Genomic DNA, 15892 nt, shown 5'->3' on the forward strand with positions numbered 1-15892 from the left:
AAAAATGTTCATTATTGTGTCACTGACTTTATTTTTTTGTCAAGTGACTTATTTTGAAATACAATCTATCAACTGACCTATCCATCTCACAAATTCAAGAATAACTAAATGTAGCTATATAATCAGAATTGTAATTCTGATAAAATAACTTAATACACTTACACAAAACTGTTGAACCGAGATGCATTTAAAGTAATCTGAGAATGTTGGTATAGATGATTGGTTGGTTGGTTGGTTGTTTAACGCCGCACTCAGCAATATTCCAGTTATATGACTGCGGACATCATGAGCATTGATCCACGCAATTGGAATCGATGTCATGCATGAACCAAGTCAACGAGCCTGACCACCCGATCCCGTTAGTCGCCTTTTACGACAAGCATAGTCGCCTTTTACAGCAAGCATGGGTTGCTGAAGACCTATTCTACCCCGGATCTTCACGGGGATGGTACAGATGAGCAACTGGTGTTTCAGGAAGTGAGTTTCTTTTAAAACGATGGTTATTTGGGTTGGGTTTGTTTTGGGTTTGTTTTTTTTGTTTTGTTTTTTTTTTTTGGGGGGGGGGGGGATACTAGGATGTACGTGACGCCAACAACCGTCATGTGGTGAATTGAATATGTTTGCCTCATAAAATATAACTAAAATATACAAGCGCTGGTCTACTTAAGAAGCTTTCAAAATGCTAAAATATCAGACATGTCATTTCCCTGTACGTTAGATCATATTGAGTGGGTGAGTATGGTTTTATGCCGGTTTTAGCAATATTCCAGCAATACCTCTGCCGGGGACACAAGAAATGGGCTTCACACATTGTACCCATGTCGGGAATCGAACCCGGGTCTTCGGAACGCTTTAACCACTAGGCTACCCGACCGCCCCGGATCATATTGAAGTAGTTGTTGCATCTCATTGTAAATAGTACGTTAGTTTACATTCGGCACCTACTCATCGCAATCATATTGCTGACTATGCGATTTCCTACCTTGATTTTATCCTATCATTAAGTGAGTATGGTTTTACGCCGCTTTTAGCAATATTCGAACGATATCCCAATGGAAGGCACCAGAAATGGATTTCACATATTGTACCCTATGGGTAAAAGATCTCGGGCCGTCGGTTTGACCAGCGAAAAATTCAACCGCTAGACCACCCACCACCCTTATCTAATCCGTCCATCTTACAATGGTGATGTCATAATCCTGTCAGACGGTGTATGATGATGATAAGCATGAAACTATTATTCTCATATGTGTATATAAACTGAAAAAAGCTATTTACCTTTGTGCGTCCTGCCAACCCTACCATTCGAATAATTCTCAAACGTCCGCTGCCTATAGATCATGATGCGAACTGACCTGGCATATTCGTAATGCCACCCCCTCAACTTAAGGGTGCGTTAAGCTAATGGCAAGCCATTTAGTTACTGGCTTGAGTGTGTGAAATTTGAAATGTAAGAAGGGGGTTGCGAACCCCCGCATTCGCCTATTTCCCGAAATATTAAAGGTGCGTGTTTCGCAATAGCGAAACATATCATGTCCCGTTCCTTTCGATGGGTTTAACCCTTCAGTATACTACGAACGTGTTGTAGCGGAACTGAACTTACTGCTTTTGTGATAGCATGCACGAGACACAAGGTTGTCGCATATGTGCATCGTCAACATATAATGGGTTACCTCCACCTCTTCTCATTCTGTGTCATGAATTTGCCTTACGCCCACGCTCAGCTGTTTAGAAACAGTGTATCATGTATATGGAGAAAGCAGCACCGCCAAACACGTGGCTTCATTCAAACGTCCGCAATCGGCAGAATCTACTCCCACATGGTCACGTGCGGACTGAAATAACGACAGCCAGAAGGCAGGAAACTTCTTGGACGGGCGCTGATTGGATGGTTGCGGCACGGGGGGCGGGGCTATTGTACAGGAAAGGTGTTTTAATGAATTTTCTTGTTCTTAAAATAGTTTTGTAGTAGTATCGGCGAGCGTGCGACAACGAGGAAATTTCCGCATTACGCGACACGTGAGTGGTTTGTTGTTTGTATGTGTACAGCTGTGATGGTATAAGAGTAAGACAGTCGGTACCTACCAAGCCTTTCGTGTCGGACTGTCATTGAGCGTCAGGGGGATAAACAATTAACTAGACTGTTAATTAGTCAAGACAATTAATGAAGAATAACTTCGATAGAATGTGAGGATTCCGATGGTAACTAGTGACGCAGCTGATGATATCGTAGTCGATTTTTCAATGCATATATATAGTAAGTGAAACCCATTTTGTTCTTTTCGAAGGGAACTTTTTAACATTTTCAAACCAAAGATGTCTTTAACAAACTGGTATCATTTTGTTTAATAAATGTCACTAAATGGTGAATAACTGCCGATGTGACTTTGAATTTTAACTCACTCGCTCATTTTGTGTAATTGTCTGAAGAATTATTGATTTTGTTTCAATTTAATGTTTCGAGAACAACGCTAATGATCGTGTATATTCAAAGGACTGTCAACTATTTTGGATGTGTGAATGCAGTGCTAGTTGAGACTTTTAAGTGGCCATGGGCTCCACAATACCTGTGTTATGTGGGTACTGCATGTCCCAACTAGGAACAAAAAGTGCCTGATTACTGAAACTACTTTCTGTTACGCCTTCTTACCACGGCCACGACGGAGGAAACGTCTCCAGAAGCAACTGACATCGCAACAACATCGTCGACGAAGATACAGGTAGTGATTTAATGTATTCTATGTCATGTTGACCCGATGCTGCCGACACGTATTAGTGTGGTCGACTGGTTGGCTGACCTGTTATCCTTTTAATTCCGACAGAAATGTATGCTATACTAATTATATGAAAAATTCATTTTTTTAAATCATAAGGTAAGGATATTTATGTGAGTTCTCACATCCAAACGTTCATTTAAGATCTGTCATAGCATTTTTATGTACAGTCAGCAATAAAATGATTATTTCAATCTCCAGTTGACCCCCAAAGCTAAATAATCGGTTAACAACAGTAACAAAAAACATATATGACCTCCCAACATTAAGACTCTTGTGCCATCACCTTAAGTACTATTTGCTTTAGATTCAAATATGAAATATTGAACTTTTTAATATTGTCGGCAAATTTGTATTTCTCACATCGACCCAGTGTCCAGATGAGCCTGTAGATGTAGTTCATTGTGACAAGTTTCCTTTGATACAGGTGCCATTCCTTGGCGAGTAAATAACGGACACGAACACACCCTCTTTTTGGTGGTGTTATTTGTAGCGTGCAGGCCTGGTGGCCTGAAGGTAACGGTCATACACGTGTCTAATGATAGATACATCGACTCGCGTGTTTAGCCCTGGGTGATACCAGACACGTTTAATGACATGCTGGTTATTGATTATCAGCCCTGGGTGGTTTCGTCTTCAGCTTGTGGGTAAACAACAGGCACAGCGGTGGTCATTGAAGGGCACAGAGGAATATATTTGGTGCTTCTCTTGTCGCGGGAGTGATGACGAGATAATTGATAGGTTTCGTTGTCAACCAAGAATATAAAATTAGTGCATAGTGTGTGCTACGGTGAGTGATGTTGTACAGGCATGAGGTAGGGCTATACAAGATCATAGGGGGGAGCAATATAGGATCATGAGGTGGAGGAATACAGGATCATGAGGTGGAGGGATATAGGTGGAGGAATATAGAGTCATAAGGTGGAGGAACATAGAGTCATGAGGTGGAGGAATATAGGGTCATGAGGTGGAGGAATATAGGATCATGAGGTGGTGGAATATAGGGTCATGAGGTGGAGGAATATAGAGTCATGAGGTGGTGGAATATAGGGTCATGAGGTGGAGGAATATAGGGTCATGAGGTGGTGGAATATAGGGTCATGAGGTAGAGGAATATAGGGTCATGAGGTGGTGGAATATAGGGTCATGAGATGGAGGAATATAGAGTCATGAGGTGGAGTAATATAGGGCCATGAGGTGGGGGAATATAGGGTTATGGGGTGGAGGTATATCGGGTCATGAGGCGGAGGAATATAGGGTCATGAGGCGGAGGAATATAGGGTCATGAGGTGGAGGAATATAGGGTCATGAGGTGGTGGAATATAGGGTTATGAGGTGGATGAATATAGGGTTATGAGGTGGAGGAATATAGATTCATGAGGTGGAGGAATATAGGGTCATGGGGTGGAGGAATATAGAGTCATGGGGTGGAGGAATATAGGGTCATGAGGTGGAGGAATATAGAGTCATGAGGTGGTGGAATATAGGGTCATGAGGTAGAGGAATATAGGGTCATGAGGTGGAGGAACATAGAGTCATGAGGTGGTGGAATATAGGGTCATGAGGTGGAGGAATATAGAGTCATGAGGTGGAGGAATATAGGGTCATGAGGTGGAGGAATATAGGGTCATGGGGTTGAGGAATCTAGGGTCATAGGGTGGAGAAATATAGGGTCATGAGGTGGAGGAATATAGAGTCATGAGGTGGAGGAATATAGAGTCATGGGGTGGAGCAATATAGGGTGAGTGAGTGAGTGAGTTGGGTTTAACGTCGCTTTTAACATTATTCCAGTTATATCACGGCGTGTCAGCTTAATGTGGGAGGAAAGCCTGAAGTGATGCAGGTCTCAGACGTTTACCATTTCGGTGAAACCCACGAGCACGGGTATGGTGCTGACACACCTAGAAACATAATCGGGGCAAACCGGGATTCGAGCCCACAATCATAGGTTTCTGGCGTGCCCAAGGGACGCAACTCTGCACAGCGAATCGCGGCGCCTTTGACGACTGGGCCACCAGTGCCCCACAATATAGGGTCATGAGGTGAAGGAAAATATGGTCATGAGGTGGAGGAATATAGAGTCATGAGGTGGAGGAATTTAGAGTCATGAGGTGGAGGAATATAGAGTCATGAGATGGAGCAATATAGAGTTATGAGGTGGAGGAATATAGGGTCATGGGGTGGAGGAATATAGGGTCATATGGTGGAGGAATATAGGGTCATGGGGTGGAGGAATATAGAGTCATGGGGTGGAGCAATATAGGGTCATGAGGTGGGGCTATATATAGTTATGCATTTGGGCTCTACTGGGTCCTGTGATAAGGCTATTTATGGTCATTGACTTTATATGTTTCTGAGTCAGGTTATACACGATCATGAGATTGGGCTATACAGGGCCGTGAGATTGGATTCTACAGGCACATGAGATTGGGTTAGAGAGGGCAATGGCATCGGCTTATACATGGCAATGGGATCGGTTTATACAGGGCAGTATGATTGGGTTATACAGGGCATTGTGATTGGGTTATACAGGGCCGTGAGATTGGGGTACACATGGCAGTTAGATTGGGTTATACAGGGCTGTGAGATTGGGGTACACCTGGTAGTATGATTGGGTTATACAGGGCCGTGAGATTGGGTTATACAGGGCCGTGAGATTGGGTTATACAGGGCCGTGAGATTGGACTATACAGGGCAATGAGATTGGACTATACAGGGCAATGAGATTGGTTTATACAGGGCCGTGAGATTGGGTTATACAGGGCCGTGAGATTGGACTAAACAGGGCCGTGAGATTGGGTTATACAGGGCAGTATGATTGGTTTATACGGGCAATAGGATTGGTTTACACAGAGCAGTGACACTGGGTTTATACAGGGCAATGAGACTGGGTTATAAAGTGCCACGAGATGGGGTTATACAGGGCAATGAGATTGGTTTATACAGGGCAGTGACACTGGGTTTATACAGGGCAATGAGACTGGGTTATAAAGTGCCACGAGATGTGGGTTATACAGGGCAATGAGATTGGTTTATACAGAGCAGTGACACTGGGTTGATAGGGCGATGCGACTGGGTTGTAAAGTGCCACGAGATGTCGGTTATACAGGGCAATGAGATTGAGCAATAAAAGGCCCATGAGTTTGGGTTATACAGGCACATGATATTGGCCAATCCAGGGCCATCAGAATGGGCAATACATGGCCTCCACTGGGGCTTCCCCGGGACATAAAGTACCGAAATCATATCCGTTTTTAATAGCGACAGTGCCACAACGCTATTTCATACCCGTGTCCAATGAAGATTATGGTGTCAATCCAGACAGAGCCACGGCGTTCAGGTTTCAAGTTTCAACGTATTATTCTAGCTTTTTATTAAGTGTTGCAGTGAAAAAGATCTCTTGCCTTGTTCTAAGAAAAGCAGTTCTAACATGAGAAAATGTAAAGGAGACTGAAGCGTATATTGTGTTTCAGTGCTGACATTTTGAATCTGTTGAAGCCATGTTGCTAAAACAATTAAGTTTGCTGGGGATATTTCATTTGATATTGATTGAAGGTCTTTGCTGAATGAGACGCTCGTTTATGTATATATGTATTTGTAAGTCAGGTGTATGTGCAGTAAAGAACGAGTGCAAAAATGACCACATATGTCGTGCATATAGTATTATTCAATTCTTGCACACCTGAAAATCCTGCATCTATAAGTTCAAGTTTGTTTTACGTGACATTATGTGCACCACAAACCAGTGTCATGTGCTTCGAGGACAAATTGTGGATTACAATAGGACCGGTCCTCTGGTAGACATGGATATAACAGGAGTGGCAAAGAACAAGGTAGGTTACCTTACATTTATTCTCGTGTTTGCCAGATAAACAACATGTTCACATTGGCGGACATTTAAAAAACAAGAATTCGTTGCCACACGCTACATTTCTTTTATTCATGAAAAGCAAATTTATGTGATGGCCATTGCTGGCAAATACTCGCAAAAGGTATGAGTTGCAGAAACTTCATAAATAGTCTGGGAGACGCCATCTTGTAATGCCATGCAGAGTAAATAAAACCATATTCCAGAATATTGGTGTCGCCCGGACACATTTTTACTCCCATTGTACGTTTGGACCCCCGAAGTTAATCTTGCACTGGTACGATGACAGTGAGATGGTCATATTAGTCTGTACTGGAAACGGAATGATACGAGGTCAAAAGGTCATCCCGGGACTCGGTGAATGAAATCGACTTTGTAGTCATGTAGGGTTTAGACCTCAATTTGTCCCTATCATGGGTTACTAGGAAACACATATACCTTGAATTCGGAGGAACTTTTAGTCTGGGACGTTGACATACATTGGACAAAGGCTGATACCTCCACTTCCATATATGGAGTGCAGAGGCGACAAAGCATTTTGATTGGATGGTTGTCACGTGACCCTAGCTGGGGGTCAGATACTTGACGAGGCATGTATTATCCAGCAGAAAGTTTACCTTTATGCTAATTTTGATAAGGATCTAGTACAGTATTCGCTTGTAAAATTGTCCTTGCAAGAAAACTTTCATCAACAGGTAACGTTTCTTGTTTGTTCTCTTCGGCTGATCCTCCCGTTATTATGTTCTAGGGTGAATTATTTTGTACATTATTTTTAACATCCGCAGTTTTAATTTTGATAGTTGTTGTCCACTCGCTGTGGTGTCAAAATCTTTCAGACATTAGGTGTTATGTTAATTTCGAGAATTTGGGTTTTCTCGGTGGCATCGACGACGTTGATTTTGCCGACACGTGGGCATCTGGACACGACGTCTACCATGTCCAGCACCTCCCCCCGATCACACGGTAGTCTCCACCACTCCTCCCACCAGTCTCCGGCAACACACCCACCTGAGATCATGTCTGGGTATTTCCGCCATTGTGGCAGGTTACAACTTTCGCTCACCGTCGTCATGCTGTTTAATGATTTTTAGTAATACCATGTTTTTTTAGATAATTGTAAAATAAATGTCGGCTTAGAGGTTGTTGTTTTTCTCACGTGCAGTACATCGTGGAATTAATTTCACTTTATTAGCTTACGGTGCAATTACAGAAACACGTATAGCATGGCCTTAAGTTTATTACCTATAGAAAATCATATATCCATCTTAATATATATAATTCTACTGCTATACATTGTCAGGCACATTCCTTCGGCCGCGGTGTGCTTTTGTTGCTACGATATTGCAACATTAAGTGCTGAAAAAAATATGTTTTCGTTCAACGTAGTTTGTCTCCCGTCGTATGTAATTTAATGTTCACCAGCGGCTATGTAATTTGTTAAATAAATCATAACTAATCCAAGAATACATTTTGTCTCATGAAATAATATGTCCGAATTCGATCCATTCTTTGCGTATGAATGCACAGAAGAGTGAGGGCGAAAACAGCAAGAGATCAATAGTACACACTGATCATCGCGTACAGGAAAACCTCTGTATTCCGGAACCCGTAGTTTCGCAACTCGCCTCAGTACTGTCATTAACATATATATGTATGTACATATTGCTCAGTAATTATGCGCGGTAATTCAAAAGTTGTTTAATCAAGACTATTTCACTGGGGAGGGTACTGACCGGATTAACAGGGTTGTATTGTGTAGAGGTGCTGACTACTCCAATGGTATATACCGTGTGTTTCACTCATGGCATGACTGAAGAACCAGCAATCAAACCTACAGCGGCTGGATTCCGGTGGTGTCAATACATGTTTCCATTTCTTGAATAGGACGAAAAAAAACTATTCCGAAGCACCGTCAGTAGAGAAGCCCTGTCAATCAGGCAGGTGTATACGACATTACTGTGAATCGTATTCGTTTTCACGAAAAGTTTGTAAATCCGGACAGGGAACCCCGTTAATCGGGAAGGTCACATATACATAGGACATCACTCGTTCATTCAGAAACCTTGTTTATCCAGACGATTTCACTTGGAGCGAACCGTCTCCAATAAAGGGTTTCCATTGTATTGTGTGGTTTGCCTTTATCAGTAGGCACTGTAGTCTGTAGCTGGTGTCCGCATCATTTAGGATATAGACATCCTTGTGTTCCCCTGGATGCAGTAGCCACTGTGATCACCTTATCACTGAGGTCACCGTGGTCAGTTCAATGTCAGCAGTACCTGGGAGAAAGATGAGTTTTAAGCTTAGAATTGAACAGAGAAAGAGAAGGAGAGTTCTTGATGAGAAATTAGGAGAGAGTTCCACAGTGAAGTACCACGGAATACGAAAGATCCAAGGGTTTTTTGAGGTTGCCACTTGGAACAGAGAGATTTAGTTTATTAATTGATCGCAGATTCCTGACCGGTTGGACTTCTTCACCGACCGGTAACGACTGAAAGGTCGTTTTGGACAGGTAATATTCTGAAGATCCGTTGTACTAGTGATCATTAAAGCTTTTTAAATAATAATTTATAATGACTGCTACTGACTCATGGCATGGCCTCGGCAACGGCTGAATAACCCTGTTTGCCAATACTGTCGTACAGTCAAACCCTTTAACAAAAACTTACCAAGAATGCACTGTACCAATAAAAACATGAACATTTATACTTTTTGATTAAACATTGGGATTGAAATGAAAAACATAACTCCACCAGGATACAATATGAATGTCATTTTATCGTTTATTAGACAGGATGACCAGTATTTCGCTCTTCGTGGTAATGAAACCATTTCTGTACATAATGTCACACTCGTTAAGAAGATTGGTCTTCAGCAACCCGTGCTTGCCGTAAAAGGCGACTATGCATGTTGTAAGAGGCGACTAACGGGATCGGTTTAGGTACATGTCATCGCATCCCAATTTCGTGGATCGATACTCATGATGCCAATCACTGAATTGTCTGGTTCAGACTCGATTATTCAGAGACCGCCGTCATATAACTCGAAAATTGCTGAGTGCGGGGTTAAACAACAAACAAACAAACAAACAAACAAACACGCAAACATAATGTCAGGTTACAAATGACTGGCTGAATTTACCCATACAAAACCATCAGCAGCTACATTCCCCCGCTAGAAATACAGTTCCAACGGCTAACTTCATCAGCAAGGACTGATAAAGACACCATTCTGAGTATTGATATTGATATCGATATATTGCGTACCTAGACGAAGACTGAATCAAGATGAACATATGGGTGCGCTGTGGTTGTCACGTGATCGTCACCAGCCTGTCGGCAGCAAGGTGGGAGTTGAGACGCCCGATTGTCTCTGTGATTGAGGTTAGTTGAAGCTCGAGATTGAGGTTATTGTTTTTCATGGGGTTTTTTTGTTGACATTTGTGAAAATTTAATGAATGAGTTTGACCGAGATACACTTGAATCACCGCCTACGAGCACCAGATTTATCCAGAACTGATTCGTTTTTTGTTCTTGTACGAGACAATTGACAGGGGTCTGAGGAGGGCAGTGGGGTGACGGTTGAGGAAGAGGATAACGGGCGCGTGTTGGCTTTGGGGGGGGGAGGGGTTTGGGGTGGTTGAGGTGTAACGGGTACGTGTATGGGTTGAAACAGACGGGGATTTTAATTTTGCCGAGTTAGAGTCATGTGCATATATGTCACTTTTATACGAACTTGCAGTTGGTAAGTTTAAGAATTGAGGTCCCACTTGAAACGGGTGGATGGATTCGCCAACATGAAGCGGGTGGTAGGTTTCGCCAACAAAAAGCGTGTGGTAGGTTTCGCCAAAAGGAACGGGTGGGGGGATTGGCTAACAAGAAAAGGGCCACTGACCCACAAGAAACGGATGGTTGAATTGGCCAAAAGGACGTGGTTGTTCGACTGGCCAGCAACACACGGGTGGTTTGATTGGCCAACAAAAAAAAACCTGGTGATTTCGGCTCAATTACAAATGAAAGTACACGCGTCGTTTATCCTGTCGAAAGTACGCCTAAGAAATAGACAACACCCGACACCAACCACTGACAGGACATCGCCCACTGTATCGTACATCCGCATGGTGGTAGTTCCCACAATGCCTCAGTCACGTGATCACTATTACGATTGGAACGGCTTTGGTTGAACTTGGAATATCGATTGTAGCAGCCGCGCTGCGCTGTGTCAGGGGATGATCTCTGCGGGTGATACTGAACTTGTGATTTTGAACGAATTGGATGAATGCTGCTCTGCATCACTTTCAGCAATATTTCCACTGTAACATACTTCGGGCAAACCAGCGGTTGATACCTGGAACGTCTTCAACGCCGTCGGATAAAACAATAATTATTTGGCCTGTAATATAGGGTTGACACTCACACCCAAGTGTGCTCAAAGCACTTCAAAAAGTCAGTATGCATTAACATTTATCAGTCAATGGAACAGACATGTCTTAAGCGGTTTCTTGAACTGATTGAGTATAGAAAGTGATCTTAAATCTACAGGAAATGAAGTCCACTCAGCAGATGTATTACGGGCGAAAAGCCTCGCGACGGATATTCTCAGCTTCACTTTAGGGACAACAAGTAACATCTGATGACTTGAGGATCTGATCCATTGAGGGATTTCCTCCCATATCAAGCTCGCACTCCGTCATATAGTTGATATACTGCTCTGTGGCCTTCATTCCCTTGGACGGTCACCTTGGTCTAGTGGATAAGGCGTCTGCTCGATGAGCTGAAGGTGGGTGGTTCGATCCCCGGCCGCGCCTTACCAAAACATGGTTAAAAGATGATACTTCTTGTTATCCTGTCTGTTATTAAAGGGATAAAAGGGGCGATCGGGTAGCCTAGTGGTTAATGCGTTGGCTCATCACGCCGAAGATCCGGGCTCGATTCCAGACATGGGTACAATGTGGGTCCTCCGCCGTGATATTGCTGGAATATTGCTTAAAGAGGCGTAAAATCAAACTCACTCACCTAAAGGGATAAAACAAAGACTGGTCGGGTAGGAGTCGGTATACTGTGTCCATGTTTAACTACGGGATAGTAGTATCTCAGTGGGCTAGCACTATTACACTGACATAAATTCGGACAAATAAACACACATGCACACTGTACACACACGCACACACACACACACACACACACACACACACACGAGCATGCACATCGCCACATAACTGCAATAATCTTGAACGCGACATTAAACCCCACCCCACCCCACCCAACCCCACCTCACCTGAAACCCAAGTCCCTTATTCCCAACCAATCATGCATTAGCAACAGCAAGCATTAAAATATGTTACTGAATGCAAACTGAGAATAATATCATATGAAATAATCACGTACTATATCAATAAAATCTCAATTTGACGTATGCCTCAATCCATTTATCGTGCAGGTAATGCCAGCGCTGAACGATAACTCAGTGCATAAATCAATACCACAGCAAACGAATACGACTGACTTTTACGTCCGCTTCGATCACTCCACGCCGTACATCCTGGAGGTCAATGCCGCATCCTGAATGACTGAACCAGGTGTGAATGTCAGGTCCACGGTCTGTGGTAGGCACCACGCGCTCACGCACCAGATTGTGTGGGAGAGGCACTGCCCGCCTACCATAGACGTAAGTTATAAACAGAATGATGTTGCAAATAGATGTCGCTTGACGCTGCAGCTGAAGTTGTGGGTGTAGCGGTTAAGCTGATGTTTACTTGCTGAGAACACTCACGTTTACATTAACCCTTGATCTTGCTTGTTCTTGCGTTGTGTGATGTTTACCATGTATTACAGTATAAAAACCGAGCAACGGACTACTTAAACAAAATATATGTTTAAATACCGTTTTCAAATAGACAGTTTTTTTGCGAAATATATTGTTCAATAGATTTCTTAAAAGATTAAAGTAGTGAGCAAATATTTGTTTGCAATATCCAAGCTCTATGCTAGCGCACTGTAAATCCAGAAAAAACAGTAGTCGATAGAACGAACAGGATCCACCCTGTCGGGGTAGGATGGCACTCAAAACAGACTGGTCACACATTTGGACCTCTAGCTCCTCGTAGTTCATGTATATTGCCAATGATCAAAATACGTCAATGAGGATCAAGTCTGTGGTCCAGTGGGAGGAGTGTCCGCCCGGAGAGGTGAAGGTCAGTGGTTCGATCCCCGACCGTGTCATACCAAGAGAAGTCGTACCTGGAGGTCGACGAGAGTTGGTCGCGGCCTGCTCATTTCATGGACAACTTTTGTCATCGCGGGCTCTGTCGCGTTCGCCCTTTTTCGCCAATGACGTTACGCGCGACCTCCAGACCCGCAATTCTTTCTGTCAAATGGGATCCTCTTAATCAGTGCCTGCAATAGCTCATCATCATTTTCATCGGTCAGTTATTTCCAGGGAATTACAAGTGCGAGAATGTAATAGTGAAATCACTCGAATCTGTTGATTCCGGAAATAGAATCAATAAGTCTCGAAGCACTCTCCTACCCAGAGTTCCATGCGGCCGGCAGCCAGCCAGCATAGTACCTCTGCCACAGGCCAGCGCCATGTGACGATTCGTCACATCTTTCATAGTCCATTCAAGATATTGCATATGCTTTTCATCCGTTTCATGTTTGACAAGTCTACACATTTTCATAAACAAATGTCAAAGAATGGTTAACTTTCATTGAGAAAGTATGCAAATACGTAAAAATCTGCTTGTTTTTGCGTAGTTATCCTATGTTTACATTGGTTGTACGGCTCTACGTGCTGTCATCGAAGCCCAACGGAGAGCTAGCGACACGGTCACTTTGATGCATAGATATATATTGTCATGCAACTCACTGTCGCAGTTGTAGTAGCATATCTATATAGTTATGCAAAACAATATGTAAAGCGCCCCCAAATACTTGCATTAGTCCGTTCTATACTGATTTCGGAAAAAGCGCGTTTGTTTAGAAACAAGAGAAAAGTCCGGTCACGTGATATGCAAATTAGCCAGTGGCAGTGGTGTTATGCTGAGTCACCATTGCGACGGAGTGTGGTCCCGAAGAGGTGTTGATTCTACTTCCGGAATCAAGAGATTCGAGTGATTCCTCCGACTCCTCCATGTTATGGTTGATCTATATTTCACTATAAATTAGCCTAAAGAAATATATTGCATCAGTTTTACTTGCACAAAGGACACGTTCAGAATGGCCAGTGAATGTTTGGCTCAGTAACAACTGCAACAACGATAGCGTGACGTCATCATTTTGGTCTCCATCCTGAGAAAGAAGTCCGATGATGTTATACCGCGGATGTATATCTTGGCACACCGCTTTACCTGCAGAATGTTACGAGGATTGTTCACACTTCCCTTCTGGTTTGGTTCACGACTACTTTGATTCGTATTTTCTCGCCATGTCACAGTCTATGTCATCTGAATATGTTCTGTGACGCAGATGGCTGTAATCGTGTTACTTGGGATTCAGTAGTAGTAGTAGTAGTAGTAGTAGTAGTAGTAGTTATTGTTGTTGTTGTTTGTTGTTTGACGCCGCACTCAGCAATAGTCCAGCTATATGATGGCGGTCTGTAAATAATCGAATCTGGACCAGACATTCCAGTGGTTGACATCATGAGCATTGACCCACGCAACTGGGATACAATGACATGCATCAACCAAGTCAGTGAGCCTGACCACCGGATCCCGTTAGTCGCCTCTTACGGCAAGCAGCAGTAGTAGTAGTAGTAGTAGTAGTAGTAGTAGTAGTAGTAGTAGTAGTAGTAGTGATGTTTCATGTGTTCGTGTACTCCGCGCAAAATACGAACGTATTATTTGAAAGCGACAATACAAAAAACTATGCACTGTATTTTGTTTCAACAATTACATCTGGGTCAATAGGATACATGCAGTGCCGATTAAGAAACGGGGAGGTGTTCTTGTGAGCAGGAAGCCTTTCCTTCTTACATTCTAGGTAGTGGGAGCTCGATGGCGGAAATTTACTGTCCAAAAGTTGCTTACCCTAGGCATACCAGGATCATATGATCACTGTTACGACTCCAAGATTTGCCCTGTTGATGATCATTGATTGGTCTGTCGGCACCATACCCGTGCTCGTGGATCTCCCTAAAGTGGTAAACGTCTAATACCTGCATCACTTCGGGCTTTCCTCCCAAACCAAGATAACACGCCGTGATATAACTAAAATACTGTTCAGCGAAGGCCAACCAACTGACTCACATACGGGAAAAAAACCAAAAAAGCGACGTAAAATCACATTTTCTAACTGACAAGACGACCGACGAAAAACCAGAGAAGCAGGCGTAAAATCACTATTTTAGTGCCTTGTATCTCTCGGTTCACGCAATTGGGAAACGATGACATGAATCAACCAAGTCAGCGAGCCTGATCACCGGATCCCGTTAGTCGCATCTTAAGACAAGCACAGTCGCCTTTTAGGGCAAGCATGGGTTGCTAAAAAGACCTATCCTATCCCGGATCTTCACGGGTCCCATAGTCATCTAATTACATCATAAGTTAAGTGCGGTGGCAATGGGTTTGCTTCTAACCCGGATCTTCAAGGGTGCACACCGACTGGTCTATACCAGGAGTGGAGTTGAATGTATTTGTTACAGACTACCGAACCAGGAGCCAACTTGACTTTTCAAGTGGCCGCCGTAAATATTCATATATGATTTCTCAAACACATTTGTCTCACTTCTCCTACCAAGCACAAATCGACTTGTTATGTTCCCGCTTGTACTAGTCCGGACTTATGTAGCGCTAGCCTACTTACCATTCCGCAGTGTAACATTCCCCACTTAGACACAGTGTACTCACTCCGAGCCGACCAGTCCTTGTTTTAACCCTTAATGTCGAACGCCAGGCGGGGTAACAACAAGTACCATTTTTTAAAGTATGTTGTGCCGTCAGTGCGTCGAAACACCGACCTTCCGCTCTCCGGTGAGACGATCTATTCACTAGACCACGGAGGCGGTCACAAACTAAATGAAATGACGCAACAAGTTGTTTACCCCCAATTGTCATATCCTAATTTTGTCATACCCCTATTGTCATACCCTTATTTTTCATACCCCCATTTGTCTTATCCTCAAATAGCCATACCCCTAGAATTCTTGAGTTTACCTGACCTGCGTGCTCCTTATTAATTGTTAGAGATTGGCCTTTTTTCTGTCTAATTTTCAAAGAGGAAGTTTGACAGACGCAGTCTTGTAACCCGGTATTGAG

The 15892-nt window shown here is 43.2% G+C and overlaps 1 protein-coding gene across 1 annotated transcript in view; it reads left to right on the plus strand.

Annotated features, from left to right (window-relative positions):
* Positions 1-2629: 2629 nt before the first annotated feature.
* Positions 2630-15892, plus strand: part of LOC139459704 (nuclear receptor subfamily 6 group A member 1-like) — a 55326-nt gene continuing 42063 nt past the window's right edge. The window contains exon 1 of the mRNA XM_071241343.1: positions 2630-2720. The gene's annotated coding sequence lies outside the window, so the exon portion shown is untranslated. The remainder of the gene's footprint in view (positions 2721-15892) is intronic.

Source organism: Haliotis cracherodii, unplaced genomic scaffold, assembly GCF_022045235.1.
Source record: "Haliotis cracherodii isolate W230 unplaced genomic scaffold, xgHalCrac1.p SCAF_13, whole genome shotgun sequence".
Taxonomy (NCBI): domain Eukaryota; kingdom Metazoa; phylum Mollusca; class Gastropoda; order Lepetellida; family Haliotidae; genus Haliotis; species Haliotis cracherodii.